The sequence below is a fragment of the Protopterus annectens genome, chromosome 8.part0 (assembly GCF_019279795.1).
Source record: "Protopterus annectens isolate FY-2018-M chromosome 8.part0, PAN1.0, whole genome shotgun sequence".
NCBI classification, from domain to species: domain Eukaryota; kingdom Metazoa; phylum Chordata; order Ceratodontiformes; family Protopteridae; genus Protopterus; species Protopterus annectens.
Window position 1 is genome coordinate 668,754,052 of NC_056741.1, and position 22,746 is coordinate 668,776,797.

Consider the following 22,746-nt stretch of genomic DNA (forward strand, 5'->3'; position numbering starts at 1 on the left):
TGAATGGCAGTGAGCTATGCACATGTGAGACCTGAACCCCAGCACTGACATACATAGGACAAGCTGTACAGAATGATCCATAACACAGAAGGCACCCCCACTCTTGAGTAATCTCCCGGTACAGGTTAGCCAGAGAGTCACCTATCGACACCCTTCAAGAGGAATCCCGATGAGTGGATGGGAGATGGTAGGTTAACCCTGGGTATCACTGTTATGTCAGAGGTAGACGGAGGTACAGTATACTAACCATGACATATGTCATGGCAAACTCCAGTTACAATGTGTGTCGAAGAACAAACACACCCTGTGACTAGCATCAGAAATGGCCTAGGGAACATCGTTAGTGTTTGCCAATGTCCACCTATGTTGTGGAATACACTACCAATGTTGGACGAGCCTGGTGTAGGTAGTCCATATCTGAACATAATGCAACATGGTCATATGTGCACAACTGGCCCCTATGCAGTCTGTTGTGCTCACTATGAAGATGTCAAGCAGTGATAGGACTAAAGCCCAGGATACTGTCCACCACAGTGAAAGTACTGAACCAGTACACTATACGGTACTACAGTGTTAGGTCATTATGAAAGTATGTTGACAACTGTCTGCAAAGTATCCCATGCAATCCCTGCAGGCACAGTATAATCCCTGTTGTGGCAGACATGAAGCAGTTGACCAGTTAGTACACAACATGACACCCAACACACAACCATAAACGTGAGATATCGTTGAAGTTCACACACACCCAAATATGTGGTGGACTTCAGAGTGCAACATATGGAAAGCTCACACTGGGCATGCTCGCACACTTTGATAAATGAGGCATATGTCAGACAACATGCCATGGAAAGGCTGAACTGGGCATGCTCACACACTTAGGCCATATCTCTGTTTAGCAGTTGGCCACACATATCTGGTATTTGTACGTGTCATTCCAGGAACCAACCACAACACAGCAATCTGCACAGTGCACACAGTAAATGACTACAGAGACATAAGTGATATAGTGGATCGCCGTCATATGCAAACATCTTCCACAGATACACAAGTTGGTCATAGGAACAGGGATTGCTATGGCAATAAAGACCTGCAAACAGTAGAACAGCACAACAAATATTGTGCATCTGACAATTGAACATATGGGTGTACAGGTCAATACTAGGCTTGTTGCCCTAGGGAATGACAGCTCAGCCAGAGTGTGCTTGGCATCTGCATCCCCAGTAAAGTAGGCTACTGTGCCACTGTAAAGTAGGTCACATAAGGCAACGTGTGAGGCTAGTGAGCTGTGCCTCTCTCAAGCAGGGGCACAGTGGAGATCCCAAGGTTTGAATGTGCTAAGCCACAGCCATGTTGTTGGTGTGTGCTGGAAGAGGGTTGCTGAGGATCTCTAACTGTAAGTGGCCATCAGTAACAGACTGAGGGGAGCCCTATCTGCATTGTCTGGACAATTCCACTGTCAACACTGTGTTGTGATGATTATGTGTGAATGAAGTGCCATGCCGGAACTGTTCACAGATGTCCTCCCTCTGTGGGCTACAGCTCTGCAATGTATTAGCTCACTCTGTCTGTTGGACGGCTCATATATGGCTGGTGTACACCTGACAGGTGTCTTGTTGTGGAGCAGTCATGGGTATATGTGGGATAGCATGATCAATGCAAACCATACACATGCTCATAGAATGCAATTGTCAAGGATTATGCTGAGTGGCCAGTATAGTCCCCCAGCATGGGTCCTTTGAAGTCGTCCACCCCAGTCTTCACAAGTGTAGAGTCTGCTTGTGCTAAATACAGTTTGTGTGCAGTGACAACCTTGCCTGGGGTGGGGATGGGATATGGATGTCCAGGGAAAGGTGGGTATGGTCAGATATCAACAATGGTGGTCTACCTCTGGTGTGGAACAGTGAGTACCTATGTTGCAGATGGACAGGTGCAATATGTATTCCCCCATGTGGCTGTGGTGTGTGGTTCTGCCATAGCACATGGACCCACAAATTGTAGTGGCTGTAGGGTAAAGTGGTAGAGGCCTGAGTAGTTCTCACACACAATATGCCTGTACCTGATGTTAACAACTGGAATGGTGTATGTGAACACATGCATATCCTGGCACTGTTCCCAGGGAAGCTAAGTGTGTGTCCTGGATGTGGGTGTGGTGTTCTGGACTGGTTGTGTTGTGTGTTACAGGTCCTGTGGTCACGAAGCATGGTATAGAACATAACCTGCCAGTGCGATGTGCATATCTGACCCTGACGTAGGTGGCTGCAAATGCATATATATCCTATCCCCCACCTGACAGGTAGCACTAGATGTACATACATCTGTAGAAATAAAGATGTCAGCACCCTATAAATACTGCAAGTGCAGACCAGATGCCCAGTAATTCGGTTAGCGTGCTCTGCTAATGCGTCTCCCTTAAGTGTCATAATGTAGGTAGGTAGGAGTTCGAACCATGCAATTGCTCAGTGGGTGAGCAGGGTTGATGTGTGTGCAAGTCTGTGTGAGGAAGATGCCCCTTTTGGCAACTGTGAAAGCACTCTACAGGATGCACATTCCCCTATCTCAGCACGGATGATGTCAGCACCCTATAAGTACAGCAGGAGAAGGGAAACCTCCCAGTAATTCGAATAGTGCGCTCCGCTAATGCATCTGTCACGAGTGTCATAACATAGTTAAGTAGGGGTTTGAATCCTGTAACTGTCCAGTGTGTGTAGAGGGGGGTTAGTGTGTGTGAGGGCGATGTTCCTTTTGGCAACTGTGAAAGCACTCTACAGGATGCACATTCCCCTATCTCAGCACGGATGATGTCAGCACCTATAAGTACAGCAGGAGAAGAGAAACCTCCCAGTAATTCAAATAGCATGCTCCGCTAATGTGTCTGTCATGAGTGTCATAACATAGTTAGGTAAGGGTTTGAATCCTACAACTGCCCAGTGTGTGTGTGGAGGGGGGTTAGTGTCTATGCAAGTCTGTGTGAAAGCGATGTCTCTTTTGGCAACTGTGAAAGCACTCTACAGGATGCACATTCCCCTATCTCAGCACGGATGATGTCAACACTCTATAAGTACAGCAGGAGAAGAGACACATCCCAGTAATTCGCATAGCATGCTCTGCTAATGCATCTGTCATGAGTGTCATATCATAGTTAGATAGCGGTTTGAATCCTGTAACTACCCAGTGTGTATGAAAGGGGGTTAGTGTGTGTGCAAGTCTGTGTGAGGGAGATGTCCCTTTTGGCAACTGTGAAAGCACTCTACAGGATGCACATTCCCCTATCTCAGCACGGATGATGTCAGCACCCTATAAGTACAGCAGGAGAAGGAAAACCTTCCAGTAATTCAAATAGCGCACTCTGCTAATGCGTCTCTCTCGAGTGTCATAATATAGTTAGGTAGGAGTTTAAAACCTGATGATCAAGATGGCTGCCGACTAGTTTAGTCCCTACTCCTTGAGCTCCTCACAGCTATTTAACTTTTGTTTTTTTTTACAACTTTATACCAATCTTTTTCCTCAGTTTTTTTTACTAAAAGATTTTATAAATCTTTTACTATGAATTTGGATTATTTTTTACTCTGGACTTCTTATCCTGGGATTTATTTTACCTCAGAACAATTTTGTTCTCTCTGCTGCTGGGACACCTGCTGCTCCAGTCTATTCCTGGTTCCTGAAATCCTGTCAATTGCAGTTCATCTCTGGGCATGGCTACAAAATCCGACTCCATAGAGACTCAGCCTACAAAGGCCAAATTTTCTTCAATGCTCTCTCCTGAAAAAGATTCCAGTTCAGAAAGACTAAGGACATCTAAACAACCTACTGAAACTTCCAAAGTAAGTAATAAAGACTTAAATGATTCAAATTTCCTTTTAGACGAACTAAAAGTAGCATTAAAGCCTATCCAAAGTGCTATCCAAAACTTTTCAGAACAATTTGCTGACTTTAGTAAAACTTTAAAGCAAATAAATGATAGAATGGATATGATTGAAAACAGAAATTCAGCTTTAGAGTTAAAAACAGATTCATTGGAAAGTGACCTTAAGTCTAAAGATAAGATTATTTCTGATATACAAGCTAAACTGTTGGATTTGGAGGCCAGGAGTCAAAGAAATAACATCATTATTCGTGGTTTGCCTGAATCTTATGACAATAAAAACTTGCTATCTGTGACTAAGAATATCTTTGAAACATTGTTAAACTGTGAAACATCTTCAAAGTCTATAATTGTAGAGAGAGCACATAGAGCATTACGTGCAAAGCAAGATTCTTCCACACCAAGGATTATTTATGCTAAGTTATTAAACTTTCAGGATACTTTCCAGATCCTGGAAACAGCTAAAACTAAAAAAACAGTTCATATGGAAGTCCCACAAACTATCTTTTTCCCAAGATCTTCCTTCTCAAATTAAACTAAATAGACAAAAACTTGCCCCCCATTGTGCTGACTTGATAAAAAGAGGGATAAGATTTCGTATGTCCTATCCAAATACTTTGTCTTTTACAGTTAATGACAAAAGGTTTGTGTGCTCAGACCCCAAAGATGCTAAAGACATTTTTCTTAAAACATTTAAAAAGCTTCCTGACACTGTATCATAATATGTTACTGTCAATGGAATACAAAAGTGTTATTTTTCAGACAATATTTATAATATAGGATGTACATGTCTGTTATGACCTAATCCTATTTCACTTCAATAACTTGTTTTGAATTTATTTTGTTTTAATTCTGATAAATTTTAAATAATATTGTGCTATGACAGGCTTTCCAGATTTATAGATTTACTATAAGTGCTAAAAACAGTCAAATAGTTATGTTTCTTTCATTTCCTTGCTTTGTGTGAAGGCAGTATACTAGTTTTTTTTAAAAAGCTTTTAAATTACAGTCCCCTGTGTCAGTTATAAGATTTATGGAGGGAGAAACTGCGCCTCTCGAGACTCTTGAAAGAAAAATCTTCTGCTTATAGCTTCAGCTGCTGTTCTACATGATCGCGCACCCACTACAGACTCTCTGAGATGGATGGTGACGTCATCATTTGTTGCGAAAGCACGACAGCTTCGCATACACAATTGCGCTTGTTTTCAGCATGTATTCAGCATCAGGAATGTTTTATTAGGACTTTCTATCATTTACAGTGTTCCTCTTCACAAGCGAAGGATGTTTTTAAGTTTAAATATGTCTCTCACACGTTACATTCAGCGATCCTATACATGTCTCTCTCGCTCCAAAGCGAGCAGTTACCTTCATGCATTAGGATGGAAATTGTTCTTGAAACAAATGAACAGGTTAGTTTCATTTATTACAATTCCAGAAAATGGGTAAAGAAGAGAACATATATTTTCCTACAAAATGTTGTTTTTTATGTTATCTTGAAAGATGCCAAAATGTTTAAATAGACAAGTATTACACTGTACACCTGTTCATTTGAGAAATTCATGCATTTTTTTTCAGAAGCTTGATTAGGGGACTGCAGTTGGTGGTTTTGTTATAGAAAGCCTTTACACAAATGTAATGCTTGGAATGGATATCTTTAAATGTTATTAGCTAAACTTACCTGTCTATATTTAAACTCCTTGATTTTTTGAGTTTAGCCTACTTGTTTTTGTTCTATTTAGATGTTATAATGAGTATATTTATGAACACTGTGTTTTTACATCCTGTTTGCTGTATTGCTTTTATATTTTAGAAGGACAGTTTAACTATATAATTTAACAGAGCCATTAGTATAAGTATTCTAAAATGTATTTAAATTCATATGAAAGTACATTAATATTCATTTAATCTAGTGTACATACTGTAGTTTAAGGTACTATCCAATAGTTCTTATTTGTATTTATCTTTGAACATTAGATGGCCAAAACCTATTCAATTTATAATATATCATTGTGAGCAGATGCTATATTACTGCTATTTAGACAGTTAGCTTACATCTATATTGAATTGTTTTTTAGAGTATGGTCGCTTGGAGGACAGTTTATGCTTTATTTGAACTATAGTTAAATGCTCATTCTATAGTTATTTGAGTTTTTTATCACAATTATTGTCTATTTGACTACTGGGAAAAAGTTACTAAGCATTAAAGAGTGTTTATTGGATAGTGCATGATTTTATCTGTTTAGCAATGTTTATGACTTTTTTATATATATGTATATCTAAAATATCACCTTATATATGATACAACTATCCCTAGATTTCTCACTGTTTTGTTTACATATATGATAGTGTTATTAGATGGGTTTCTTTATATTTATTGACATTACCTAACATATGTTCTGTTTTAATTGTAATACTTGTTATGCCGTATTGTTTTAGTTAATCAAAATTTATTCTATTTTTTTTCTTCTTTGAAATACTTGAGGAAATGCATTTAATCACTATAATTTTTACTTAATAATAGGAGCTTTTAGCTTAGTATTTCAAGTAGGGATTGAGTATGTTGGACATCTTGAATTTAGTTAGTCTTGTATATAGTTTTAGTAGTATTACTCTGGTTTTAATTTGTGTTAGGCTTCCTTTGAGCAATTTTTATATTAATCCGATGTTATTATTATTTATAATTACAACTTCTATCTTATTCACTTCTGATCTTCCTTTATCACAGGGTGATTGGTAGGTAGGCACTAGGGTTAGGATAAAGGATATTAATATACATTTTATTGCTCTTGAAACATTTTTTTTCTTTATTTTTCACCAAATGATATTTGTTGACCCGATTGCATATTCAAATGCTGCTTTTTCTTTTTTTTTCTTTTTTAAAGTATTATTGGATTTTTACTTTGAGTTCACCTTTATAGCATCAATAATGATTGCATGCCTTGAATATGCCAGTTGATATAATATTGGATTCTTGGAATGTTAGAGGTATTCAAGGCAAAGCCAAAAAGTCATTATTATTTCATTTGATTTTTAAGTCACAGGCAAATATTTGTTTTATTCAAGAGACCCATATTCCGCGTCTTGATTGGAATAAAGAGAGAAATAAAAAATGGATAAAAAAGACAGTAGCTTCAGGTGACTCATCTAATTCCAGAGGAGTAGCTATAATCATTAAACAAAAATTCATGGGGAACATTATTGATGAGAAATTTGATAATGAGGGGAGATGGTGCTTATTTACCACTTCTATTGTTGGTCTGGACAAACCTCTTTTAGTCTTAAACTTATATGGCCCATGTAATTCACAACATTTGTTCATTTTAAAAATTTATAATATTCTCACATCCTATAAAGACCACCATATTATAGTGGGTGGTGACTGGAACTCAGTAATAAATCCAGTAATTGATCGATCCCGTTCCACTGTTACTTATAATTATCAATCTACAATGGCCCTTAATGATTTGATGACGGAATATAATTTAATTGATCCACTTCACAATGAAAGTCTTAAATAAGAATGATATCTATACTTATTACTCCAAGTGTTACCGTTCGTGGTCCAGATTGGATTTCTTTCTAATTTCTGATTATATCTCAAAATATATTTTGGATTTTAACATTGAACCTAGATTCTTTTCGGACCATTCAAGAATCTCACTAAAATTAAACATAAACTCTAATATTAAAAATAAAATTGACTTTAATAAGTGGTCTTTAAATAATAATTTACTGCTAAATGAAGATATTTGCAAACAATGTTCAGAAATATTACAGGAAATGGAAAATAACCTGGGGTCATCAGACATTCCTTATGACATACAATGGGCTGCATGTAAAGTGAGATTAAGAGGATTATTTATTAGTAAAGCAGCTTTTTACAAAAAGCAATACTTTAAGAAAGAGGAGTTCTTAAAATCTAGAATTTTTTCCTTGGAAAATCATCTTAGACTGAATCATGACCCTACTATAGAAAAACAAATTCTCGACTGTCAGAAAGATTTAATTTTGCTTCACCAAAATAATCTCTCTTTAGCTGAACAAAAATTACTTGCCTCATATTCAGAATGGGCCCAGGTTCCTTCTAAATTATTAGCGAGAATTATTAAAGTTAATTTTGAAAGACCGAAAATCTCATCTTTATCTTATAAAAATAAATTATATAACACGGATGAAGAGATAATTCAGCTATTCACTTCTCCATATACTGATTTATATTCAGGTTCTTCTAATTCAGTTAATGATAATCACTTAAAAATCTTTTTAAATTCTCTACATTTCCCTAAATTAAATGATAGTCAACAAAAATTACTTTCTGCTCCTATATCGTTACAAGAAATCTCGGATTCAATTGATAATCTTAAATTGGGAAAATCTCCTGGTCCAGATGGTTTTACTCCAGAATTTTTCAAAACTTTCAAATTGGTAATTCTTCCCTTTCTTCTCAAAGTATATAATCATATAAGAGTTAACGATATCTCAGATATTCATTGGAATACATCTAAAACCATCCTAATTCTAAAAAATAATAAAGAAAAATCTGACCCAATAAATTATAGACCCATTTCTTTAATAAACATAGATATTAAGATTTTATCATCTATTTTGGCTAACAGATTGAAACGGATTTTACCCTCAATTATTTCCCTAGATCAATCAGGTTTTATGTCCCACAGACATGCTTGGGATAATACTCTGTCCTTAGAGTCTATCATTCATCTCATTAAAAAAAATTAAAACCCTATATATGCTCTGATCATTGATGCATCAAATGCCTTTGACAGAGTCTGTTGGAACTTTCTCTTTCAAACTATGTCATGTTTCAATATTCCTTTATTCTTTATAAATTTTTAAAAGTTTTATACAAAGATATGTTTACTAGACTTTACATTAATGGTCAATTTTCTTCTCCTATAAAGATTACCAGAGGAACAAGACAGGGTTGTCCATTGTCTCCCTTTCTTTTTAACATTTATTTAGAACCTTTGTTGTTGTATATTATTCAAAATACTTTTCATAATGTCCCCAGAATTTTTAATACCAAAATTCATTTTTCAGCTTTCGCTGATGATCTAGTTATTTACTTCCAAACTCCATTATCTGATTATAGAAAAAAAAACAAACTCCATTGATTACTTCTCTTCGGTTTCGAATTATCTTTTAAATTCTTCTAAAACTCATATCTTTCCCTTAAATCACTTAGCACATAAATCATTTTTGTTTTCAGATCATCATTTTCAGTTTACTTATAGTATAAAATATTTAGGTATCAATTTAGAACACAATAATAAATCTTCTTTTTAAAATAATACCAATAAAGAATGGAACTCAATATTATCTGATATGGACAGATGGAAACATCTAAACCTTTCACTTTTATCAAAGGCGGCCATAATTAAAATGAACATTCTGCCTAAATTCCTTTACCAGTTCACATCATCTGATCAGATAATTCCAAAATCTTTTTTTGAGTCTGTAAATAAAGCTTTGGCAAAATTTTTATGGTTCCCTAAATCTGTTAGAATTTCCTATTCCAGATTGTCAATTTTGAAGGACAAGGGTGGTTTAGGCCTTCCTAATCTATATCTCTATTATTTGATTGTCTCATCTAATAAACTTCTCACCATATCTAATTTCAAAAATATTTCTTATACAAATCATTCTTTATGGATAAAATTATGGTACAATTACATCATTTCAAAAAATATAAATCCAGAAGCTATTCCTTTTATCTCTTTGGATAGTCTATTTATTAAAAATATGTCTACTGTAATTAAACAAAAGATTAGAGCCTTCCAAACCTTACTCAAACTATGTAACCTAGAAAAGATTTCTCACCTTATTTAACCAATTCATCTAAACCCAAATATAATGATAGACAACAAACCCTTTAACTTAACAAAATATCCTTTAATAAAAAATTTAAAAGTTAGAGATGTTTTGAAATATCTTGACTTATCTTTACCCGATTGGCGTAAAACTTTGAAAGTAAATTGGAACTATTCACCAATCCTTAGTCAACTAAGAGTAATAATTAAAAACAAGTTTTTATGTTTAGACCACATAGAACTACAAATGAAAAACCTCGACACGATTATCAAAATACTTTCCTCATCAGATAAAATGCTCTCAAACTCTTATAAGTTAATCAATAGCTTAATAATGGACCATAATTGTCTTTTATCAAATGTTTGGTTAAGTTATAACTCCCAATTGTCAGAGTCTCAGAAACTTTTGGCCATTAGATATACAAAGAAATTTATCCCTTTTAAAAAATTATCATATACACAATTAATGATTAATAATGATGCCTACTATACCCCATACAAATTAAATAAATTTAACCCAAGTTAATCCCCATCATGTTCATGTTGTTCTCACCCCCAAGCAGACCTTCTACATATCTTATGGTATTGTCATTTTTCTCACAGATTATGGACCTCTTTGAAAGTCAGATTGCAGAAAATGGGGTACCAAAAGTCTACATTGTCCTGGGAACTTGCTATTCTTCATATTCCATTAATTCATCTTTCAAAATTAGATATTCATGTTATCATTTTTATTTGCTCATTACTAAAACTTTACATAATACAAAATTGGCTGGATCAAACCAAACTAAATTGGGTTACTTTCCAGAAAATGGCTTTTTCATATATTGATGCTCAAAGGCACTTAGTTAGAAGTCCAAAAAAAAAAGCATTAAAAAAGTTAGTGTTAGAAAAAGTCTTAAATATAATAAATAGTTAATGTTAAATTTTTTTTTTTTTCAGGTTGCCTAACTTGTATATAGTGTACATATTGCGTATTGCTTTATTACTTAATAATATGTTAAATCTCCTGAAGGATTGTTTTCTCATCTATGAGTCGAAATATGTTTATTTATACCTACTGTTCATGTATAAAACTTCTAACTGTCTTGTTATTTATATATTTAATAAAAAAATTTTTGAGAAAAAAAAGGAGTTTAAAACCTGCAAATGTATGTGTTTGGATGTGGGGAGTTTGTGTGTGTACAATTCTGTATGAAAAACATGTGCTTTTTTGCAATCAGGAGATCACACTACATGATGCACATTACCCTTTCCAAACAGTGATGATGTCAGCACCCTATACATACAGCTGGAGAAGAAACACCTTCCAGTAATCCAAATAGCGCAGTTTGCTGCAGCATCACTCTCAAGTGTCATAACATAGTTAGGTAGGGGTTTGAAACCTGCAAATGACAAATGTGTGTGTGTGTGTTTGGATGTGGGGAGTTTGTGTGTGTACAATCCTGTATAAAAAGCATGTTAGTTTTGGCAATCAGGAGATCACACTACCTGATGCACATTACCCTTTCAAAACACTGATGATGTCAGCTCCCTATAAGTACAGGCAGAGAAGAAGCACCTCCTAGTAATCTGAATAGTGCACTTCACTAATGCGTCTCTCTCACGTGCCGTGATTTAGTTTGGTAGGGGTATGAATCCTGCAAGTGTGTGTGTGTGGGGGTAGTAGGGTGTGTGAAAAAACAGATCCTTTTGGCAAATACTACAATACACCAGATGCTGCATATTCCCCCAGTAAACACAGGGGATGTCACCACACTATCAGCACAGCCAAACAGGGCTAGTTGGCCAGTAATGGCAATAGCGCGCTCTGCTACTGGGGCTATTACCATTGTCAGAGTACAGATAGGTATGTTTTGGTAACCCACAACTGCCACGTGTGGTTGTGTCACACATTATGACCTTGTGTGGGTCTTTGTGCATAACAATGCATGCCATTGCCTAAACCAGCAATGGCAATGCACACATGATGTATGTGTGTGACACATACACATAAATACCTGTGACCTGCAGTAGTTACCATGTCTGACACATGCCTCGAGTGGATAAATGGTATTTGTGATGCATAACAATATGACTGTGTCTTACTGTGCAGGGGGCACATGCGGTATGTGTCTATACAGTGTGGGTGTATATGGTAAAATACCTACAGCAGGGGATACACATCTGGTCTGGGCCATATAGTCTACATGTAGTCGATGTACAGGTGCTGCATGTTTCCACCTGTTGTGGGAGTGGTAACATGTCATTCCACTGGAATTCAGTGACCACATGCTGGGAACCCTTCAACTAGTGTGTTGTAGCTACAGTAATGCTCATGCACAATGTTTGGCTGGATGCAGACCAGCCATATAAAGACAGTTCTTGAGACTGTCATATTGCCAGTGTTGTTATGGAGGATAGGTGAGTTTCCTGTGTATGGGATGGTGGTGTGTGCCAGGCTATGAACCAGACAGCAGTCTGACACACTGTTAGCTGCACATGAATAGGCCCTGATGCTTTGTGCTGTGCCAACAACCTGGAGGTGTGTGTATCTGTGGTGCCTTGGGATACCATCCCCCTGTCCATGTGTGTTTCATGTGTAGGGGATGACAGGCATGGTATGAGGTATAACCTGGCAGTGATGGGTTGCACCTGTGAGCCATGAATCAGGACTCTGGTACTGCACAGACATTGCAGTTCACCGTGCTGAGGACAGTGTCCAGTGCATGCATCTTGAGGTGTACACTGCTAGTGTTGTGTAGCATCACTGTTAGTGTCCTATCCTGTGTGATACCCGTGGAGGTGGATATGTAATCCGTGTCCTGCAACATAAGGCAGTATGTGTATATCAAGGGGCTTCGCCAATATACATTGGGCCATGGGTGTCACGCGCAAGCTGCCCCTCGCACATCATTGTGGCTTCCTTAGCAGGTAAGCACACGTTGACAGCCAGTGGATACGCTATGAATGACATTGGAGACTGAGCAGAATGTAGACATAGAACACCCTTCCTACATATAGTGGTAGCATACCTGGTGAGGGTATGATGGCAACCAAGATCAGGCTCATACTGGCCCGTGCCACATGCTGAGAGATCCCTTCTATGTTCCCTATCATGTAGTCCAGGGAGGTATGTCTTAGGTCATCCATAGTGGCATGGTCAATGACTGAGTCATATGTGTCCATGCCTCTGACTGACCTGTATGCATGTGTTTTGTGGTGGACCATAGTGCCCCAGAGGCATATCACTGTGACCTTAACCATGTACAGCCTGTTGAGCGGGACCCCACTGCAGTGGCCAAGAGAGGTACCTGACACATCTGTAGCAGGTGTGTTGTGTAGCCCTACAGGCTGTGAGTGTGTGGCACATGGGATGTGTGTGCCATGTGTGGCATGTGCTCTGTTCCAACGTAACATATGCCTGTGTGCCAGCTGCGGAGGTGTGTGATGCTCAGGCAGGATGCTATTCTGAGTCCCCACGTATGCCCCAGTGTGTTCAGCTTGCTGTCAGTGTGTGTCTATGTCTGACTGGTATTGTAGTCACTGTAGTATGACATGCCACCTGACAGGGTATGGCATTAATGGGGTCAGAGTGCTCAGTCCCCAGATTGGCTATGTGGTGGCATCCCACACATGTGTTGTACGTTCCTGGCCAAGGGTGATGGTTGACTGCATACATGTGGCAGCTGTGACATTGCCACATGACTCAAATAAACTACAACTGGACCATAGAGGTGATTCACAGGTTACCTTTGCACATGCTACCCTAGTAGTGTGATTGCCATGGTGAGTACCAACACATAGGGCCAATGGGGAACAACATACTGAAGGTGTGTATGTGTGGGTGTACTGCTACTGTTTCATAGCATTGGCATATATGACTGCACATGTGGGTAAATGCTAGGTAAGACATGTGCAATGTCTCACAGGCAACGTACATGCGAACAGGACAGACAGTGACGTTCTGTCATGTGTAAACTTGACATACGTATTGTACGCTATGCAGATGTCACTAGGAGTCCACAGAAGCACTGTAACTCTGCATTGCAGGTGGAAGCAGTGTTCCAGGGAACCCCAAGCAAACATGCATGCAAACAAAGCTTCAGTAAGCAGGGCTGGAAGTAGTCCATTGTACAACAAAGAAGGGGTAACACTAACAGTAGGTAACAGTGCAAATATGTAGGCACTATCAACATGTACCCAGGAATGCACAGAGAAGATGCCCATGGTAGAACTGATATTATGTCATAGTTAATTGTGATTTGGATTACATTGGTACTGCACACATATCAACATGCACAAACATCCACATTGCATAGTCATTGTCGGCAACTTGCCACCATTACTGTACATGTCCATCATTGCATATCACTACTTGCATTAGCTTCCCCCCTGTGCTACCCATGTATGTGGCTATCTGTTGACATCCTTACCACCGGTATGCAATAATGTGTAGCTGTTACACTTTGGTACGTATTATGGGTGCAGATAACAAATCAGGACAGTCATACAGTTACTGCATCAGGCATGCTGGGATATACACACAGTCATATCAGCACACTGTACTGTTACCAACATGATACTACTAATACACTTCTATGTAGTCACCCTGTGCATCAGCAACATGTTTACCTGTTCCTGCACTGATGTTGGAGATTGCAGGAGGTGGCACAGTTTCATCATATGTACAGGGTGTGAATTAGGTATGCCTGAGTCTGCCACTGATACCACCAATTGACATGTGTGTGTATGTGTGTTGGTGAGGGACAACAGTACAGGGTGGGGCACTGTTGGTGCAGTGTGTGCATGTATGTGGTAGCCCTAGGTGTTAACATTTTGCATGTGTGTATGCACGCACACAGTTCCACCTCATGGCTGCCATATACAGGGGTTTGTGGACAGCCACAAACTGCACCTGGCAGGTCATACAGATCAGTGTCTGTGGGCACGGACACGGTACCTGTGCCTGGCAGGGGTGCTACGGACCGTATCCGGTACTAAGCCAGACTGGGTACTGTCATCAGAAGCGGGAGTGTGTTGACTGGACACAGGTCCCTGTTGGGACTGTCCAGAGCCACGTGCATGTGGTCTCCTGGAGCGTTCCAATGACAGCACAGAACCAGCATTGCTGGGGCTGCTGCTGGCACTATGGGGGTGTGCGCGGGCCTCTTGTCATCTGTGCCGACTACCAGCTGCTGCTGTTGCTGGCATACAGCCACATCGACGCCGCAACCGCCCACCATTGCCCTGGCTCTTGGACATTTGGTTGTGGAACTGCTGTAATATCTACCCACAACGTCTGTCTATGACATCGGTAAAATTACGGATAGCATCCGCGATGTTACGCATACTGTACTGTCAGTCATGGCTGTGCGACATGCTCTCAGCTCCCTCAGACCCTGTCTGGTGTACCTTTCCATATGCGACTGTACCTGCATGACAGCCCAAAACATAGCTGAGGTTGACAGACCTCTTTGGGCACCTCTGCCAGAGGCAGTATACCCACGGATGCTCCCATGAGACCCCATGGGCAACTGTCTGTGTGGTACCATCGCAGGACCCTGCCCATGGCTGCTGTGTGGGGAAGCATGTGCCACAGATACCACATTACCCTGGTCAATGCCCACTGTATACTGTCCATCACCTAGGGACAATGGTGACAAAGGATGTACTGGCAGGATGACTGTGCGCAATGATGGGGTTGACAGCTGTGTACTGTCAATAGGCTGACCAATGGCAGACCCTGACAAACCTTCCTGTGCCATTATATAGATATCATCATTACCAGTACCTGTGGCACCAGATTCAGGTTCCCTGCTGCAGGACACCAGAGCAGCACCAGAACCTGTGGGAGGAAGACAGGAAACACAGTTTACAGTGTCCACACAATGTTACCAGTGATGCACATATGCACACATGCACACATGCACACGTGGACACATGCACACATGCAAACATGCACACATGCACACGTGGACACAGGCACACATACACACATGCACACAGGCACACAGGCACACATGCACATGTGGACACGTGGACACGTGCACACATGCACACATGCACACATGCACACGTGGACACAGGCACACATACACACATGCACACATGCACACGTGGATACAGGCACACATGCACACATGCACACCCTGCAGTATACACACAGAGCACTACTGAGTTACACTAGTATTACTAGCACTATCAGGACTATTATAGGTATTGTTAAACACACTCACCAGCATGGCTGGCCTGCCTTGCTGTAACACTGAAGGGACCTGCAGAAATGAGGAGATTAATGTCAGTGGGCACAACTGTGCCATTGGTACTGCATATGATACAGTGCAGTAGTACACCAGTTGCCTTTCACATGTCAGCTGCTGATACTGCCAATATCACACATGCACAATTACATACTATGTTGACAGCTACATACCACGGACACACCTTACACATGCATAAACTAACAGTGTACAGAACAGTCAAGTGTACATATGGCATATTACCTGCATGCTCCATGTCGTACTGCTATGTGGATCCAACCTCCATCATGATGCAGGTGTATTGCTGTTGCTGTTCTGGGACTGGAGCCACAACACTTAGGAGTAGCCCCTCCAGTCTGGTGAGGGGGGGGGATGTGTGGCCACCCCACCTCCTGTGGCAACCTGTTGCCTGTGGATATCCGATGCACGCTGATGGACATTTCTGATTAAATCACTGCAGTGATGTCGTACCTGCTCATATGTCCTATTATGCATGCCAATGTCATTTACCCTACGGACAAGGACTTGCCACAGTGCAGCCTTCTCCTGCTGATTCTGGCTGGTGCGGGAAAACAGTATGTCATAATCCTGCACCAGGCTCTGGTGTATCTCCTCGTCTTTCACTGCAGAGTAGGTGGGATTACGCTGATGCGCCATCTCCCTGGAAGAGAACACAAACAGGATATCAGCAGACTATGTCAGCAATATATGGCACACATACTATACATGATACTCAAGTGTAGTGATATACCACTACTCCCATATGTTGCATGTGTGTGTCTCGTGGTGGATACACAAGTACATGGCCAGATATCAGTGCTCAGCCAACACCTGTGCAACAATACCCGCCACATTCCATACAACATAGTAGCATGCCCCATCGGTCAGCACACTGCGACAGGTCCAATGCACAACCTCACTCTGGGGGTTCATACCAAGGTGCTGTATGTGGAACGCCATCCACTAGTGTGATCTGGACACAAGTTACTCGGCCTGGATATACATATCCCACCACCAGCACAGTAGACTACTTTGATATGTATGTGATTAGACAGTTATTTACTTGTTAGGACTGAGATGGTATCCATGCAGCCCACTGGGCCAGTGGAAGCCACAACCCACACTGCTGACCCCTTTGCGAATGCTTACTACGGACATCCCACAGATTGCATGGAACTTGCACACACATTTCTAACCCAGACCCTATGCACAAAGGTTAGGCATCCTGTCCGGTGGACTCCAACCACAGGCAGATTGTATAACAATAGCAGGAGGCTACTGCAGGACGGAGCAGATTCACATTAAGGGAAGACATCTGTGGTCAGCACTAGTAATATGCTACGGTCTCTCATAACAATGGCCACAGCCTACTCTGGGAGGGAAATGGCCACAAGCACTATAGATAACCACAAGGCCTTCTTCAGTTATGTTACACATATGGACCAAATGCCTCAGATATGCTCTGAGTTAATACACACCTACTAAACATTCACTGAACACACAGATATTGGCAACATTCTTGCAGACAGGTTCGGTGCACGTATTCCCCCTCCTTCTCCCCCAGAAGTAGAAATACTTATCACAGCTGAATGTAACCTCCCTATCATCTCACATGTCCAGGTGAGGGCCGCCCTCAGCAAAGCTGAACGCACAGCATCACTGTGACCTGATGGTATCCCTGGATGTGTGCTACGTGCACTCCAAGAGGACATACAACCACATATAACACTGATATTTAACCTTGGCTGTACTACAGGATATGTACCTGAACACTGGCATACAGCAACAGTGGTCCCACACCACTAAGGAGGCACCTCTACTGACCCTGGGAACTACCGCATCATAAACATAACCGGCCTGGTCTGCTAAGCTATGGAATTATTCAGTATGAGACGCATATACAGCGATATTGGGTACCTGCAGACACTTGTTCCCGGCCAGTTTGCCTTTGTGATGGGCTGATCCTGCCTTTTGAACCTGGTTGACCTTTCAAAACAGTCACTACAGCCATTGATGAGGGCAACGCACAGACAACTGCTGCCAGGATCATGGCCTAACACTGACTGACATGTAATGTATAGTCATCCCCTTTTGGTGGAACTACGGGCACACAACATATCACATGGACATACCTATAGATACAGACCTATGACACATTTGGAGGGTTCACAGTATGCAGACTATTAACCTGCTACTTTACATTACCTGTGTTTGTCGCAGCTGGTTGCGTTACCACTACTTCTGCTTCCTGCTGCTGCTGGCACGGCTTGCTTCTGTCACTGCTGACAGAAGCAAGCCATGCCAGCAGCAGGCAGGCACAGCTTGCTTCTGTCACTGCTGACAGCTTAGACTCAGTGTGTAGCATGTGTTTTTTTTTTCTCTCAATCTCTGTCTCTGTCTCTGTCTGTATCTCTCCCTCTGTCTGCTTCCAGACAGTGCAATGAACGTATTGCATGTGTGAAGTGTTAGTACAGGATGCTTTTGTAGGTATCTGCATAGGTCCATGTGATGGCCTCTGCACCAATTGTAAGCCAGCATTTGCTAATTGCATGCAGCCAGTTGTGTACTGATTGCAGTTCTCACTGTGATTTCAGGACAGGGCTATAAAAGAGTATGTGAGATAGGCGTTGCCCTTTCAGATTGTAAGGGTGGGGACCATGCTGGTATGCTGTGGACACTGTTTTGTGAGTGTAAAGGTTAGTATCTCTCTCATGATTCAGGCTGTGTTGTAGATTCACATTTCTCCATTCTCTCTCCTGTTCCCTGTAGTAAGTGTGTATTCACAATGACACCTACAACTATATATATATATATATATATATATATATATATATATATATATATATATATGTAAATATACATACATTTATATATGTACATTAACTGACATTATTACCTACTAGCTACCAACTAGCATGGCTGTTTCTGTTCACACACTACTATTATGGAAATCCACTAGTTTTGACAGTAATTCTAAATGACATGCTTTGTGTACTACACATCCTATATTCCCTTTACATTCATTCCTACTATTACATGATATATTTATTTTAGCACAATGCTCTTGTCTAAGAGTCATGGCTTAGTGGTAGGTCATGCAGACTGCTGTTTCCAAGGTCCTGGGCTCGGGACTGACAGTGGGATTTTATTTTGCTTTTGAACTGACTACAGGACCTGTCAATCACAGTGAGTAAGGCACCTTTAAGCAGTTGTAACCAGGTTAGTGCTGGTTTGCGGGGAGCTCACGCATGCGCACACCCGCTTACAACTGCTTAACAGTGCTTACTCTGGCGCACACCCGAGCTATTTTCTTTGAAAGAAATGAAAATGGGGAGACAGGAAAGTGGTGAAAAAGGGGTCACAAAGAGGGTAAGACAGTAGGGAAACATGCTTGGGATTTGCAGGAGGGATGTAGGTAAGGCCCATAGCTGCCCATTTCTTCATCAGCAACAGCTGTGCATATGTATGTAATTTGGTGTGACATTTGAAACCTTCCACCCCTGAGAGAGGTGTCAGGACAACAATAATACTTGTTGTGCAGCCAATTGTAATTGATAGTTTCCATGTCCAGCAGACATGTGTGCGGAATGGGCAGCTATGTATGGGCGTAATTTGTTTGTGGGTACAGAGTGCCCTTTTTTTTTTTTTTTTCAGGTGAGAGTGGTATGTCAGGTGAAGGAAGTCGGTATAGCTGGGGAGGTAGGTTGGGTAGGTCAACAGACAAGACAAACAAGACGCATACAGGGGCGGTGTATGACACGTGTGGGGGGGTTACACAATTGACGGGGACGGAGGTTTGGATATCCAGAGCCCATGAGCCCACAGATGGCAACAGTGGAACTGATATCCCCACCCATGGGCAGTTGCCACTGTTCCTTCACTGCCCAGGATGGGGTTGTGCTGGGGGCTGTGTAGGCTGGGCAACAGGCATGCCCGTAAGTTGTGCCACCTGTGCCTCAAGCTGGCATAGGCACCCAAGAACAAAGTCCTGGATCTCCCTACGCACCACAGTCCGGATGCTACGGAGGGTGAGTGGTGGTTCTCCTCTGGCCACACTTGCAGAGGGGGGACGAGCCCCATCCCCTGCAGTGCTTCCATCCGCAGGTGGCACAGGGCCACAGGAGGAGGGTCCAGACTGGGCACTAGTGCCAGGTGCACTCGCCAGCTGAGCAGGGAGAGGTGGGTCCGCTGGAACCCGCCTTCCCTGTTGTCCTGTGTTTTGCATTATGTCATGACAGTTTTGGTTAGTAACATATAATACCATTCACAATTAGTTGTAACAGCATGCATTAGTATTCCCATTAACCAAACACCCAGATATTCACACCATTGAACAGCGAGCATAACACATGCATAATTTGAACAGCAATACACAGTCCAACAACATGCAGGGTTGATTGATGGCAATAGGCCATCAGGTTTGGATGTATGAACAGGGCAGATGCATCAACGGACATGCAAATATTTATGACCCAACAGGACAAATGTCCAGGGGTGTTAATTGTGATTGCACATACCATTTTCATGTGGAATGGGTTATATGTGGTTATAGAGTGGGGTGAAGAAAATAATATTAACACCTTCGAATACCAGTACATAGGCTGTACATTTCTAATAGCTGCACATATATACACACTACTGTTCTAACTACAGTTTCCTATATGATAACTACTTCAATTTGGTGATATGACTGTTACTGCTACATCAATATACATTTTATTGTTCTTCATACACATTCATATCTGGCTTTGTTCAGCTACATCATCCTGCTACATTTGCTTTATATAGCTATAGACAACTGTGGATGTTTGGTATGTCAGACAATCATACTATCTGCATATTGCAGACTGAGAGCAACATATCCAGATTTTGGGATACACATTCCAGCTGCAGCAACACTTTGAACAGATTTCGCTGTTTGGTTTTGCTTCTCACGTGCATTTCATTCTGTACTGACTGCAGTATACTTTATTCAGGGGTTATTACTACTTTATTGGTGGATTCATAACACTTTCTCATACTCTCTCACTTGTTTTCATTTTACTATTCAGGATGGTACTTACTTCTAGGCTTTATTGATATGTTTTACCTGTAGTTATTACAATCCTTTCCAGCAGTCTCACTTATGTCATGTTTCAGTATTTCAACAGGGGTATATTTCACACATGTGATTTGCTCATCTTCTGCAGCTGTACTTTTCAGCCTGCTGCAGGTTGTGTACTATTATATTACAGGTGGGGCATCTTTATTTCAGACTTTATTTCAGACATTTTCATTTTTCTGCTTGGATTACAGACTGCAACACACTTTTGTAATCAAGCAATACTTGCAAACACTCTTACACATGTTACTTGCACATTCTATTACTTAGTGACTACACTGCACTCTTTTGCTAACTGTCATACTTTTAGATTTCTTTACAGTTACTGGGAGAGGATTACTGACCTGTCTGGTGGCGCAACCACACCAGCCTATCATCATAGGCTCTGCGGTTCGCAGAACGGACACCTGCAGCTGTAATATAAATGAAGTAATATTGGAATACACATCTCCATAATATCAGCTAGTTTAATTTCTTACATACATAATTACATGTAACTTACTCAGTAGTGGGGTGTTGGGCATTTGCCGGGCCTCCTGGATCCAAAGGTTCAATTGGTCCTGCTTGCATCTCTTCAGGTCCGCATGGTGGTGATGAACCTGCTCACCAGTCCTTGGAATCCCTGTGGCACTGGTGAGATCATGAGATAACCGGTCCCACGCCTCAGCCCTATATGCTCCCCACAGGACCTGGCCCTGCATGAGTTGGGCCTCATGATTGTGGACTAGGAGCCAGACCATGTATCTGGATTCCTCAACGCCCCACCTCTGTGCTCGAAAGCAACTACCCTCACCTACTCCTGTCATTCTGGCTGCAAGTCAGTTCTACAATCGTTTATGCTATGTATTCCCACCTATGGGGCTTATATAGGCCGTTTTTCCCCGCACATATCTGTGATTGGCCATTTTGGAATTGTATCAACTTCACAAAACCTGCTTTGTCATGCTCCACTTTGTATTCATTCCTATATATTTGCTATTACTGCATTTATAGGTACTGCTGTTATGGCTTAGTGGTTCAGTGCCTTGACTGTGGTGTATAGTATCCTGGGTTCGAACCTGGCCACTGCTTTTTATTTTTTATGACTGTCTAGACAGGCTGAGGGGTCTGTGTAAAGGCAGTTTTGATATGGCTTGCTCAACGTTGCCCGTTGGTTAGCTTGTTGACACAGTGCGCAGCTCCGCGCAAATGGGGTATGCTGGTTTACGCCTCATTTGGCTATCAGCATGCATATTACGCTCAGCTCAGCTAGGGGCACACAGTTTCAGCGTGTTAAACCACTGCTCACCTACGGGCACTCATTTTGCACCTGTTAAACCACTGCTCGCCTACGGGCAGATGCAGTCACCTTATTAAACTCTAGCTCAGCTATAGGCACATCTGGCATTTTTTATTATTTTGTTATCTCATATTTCTTCAAAATAAATGGACTATTTCATTACATTTTACATGAACTATGATTTTATATGTGTACATGTTTGTCAGGGACTTGTTTCGTGCTTATTTTACTAAAATAAAAATTGGAGTTGTGGGGGTTTGAACCATGAATACCTGCTCTTCAGCCACTGTCTCGACCGCTGCGTTATTGCTTCTTGGCATACTTTGCATATTTGGTTCTTATATCCTTTTCCACTGACAGCTAACTGTGGCTAAGCTACGGGCACGCATGCAAAACGAGCGCACTCACGGGCAAACATCTTTATGATTAAAAAA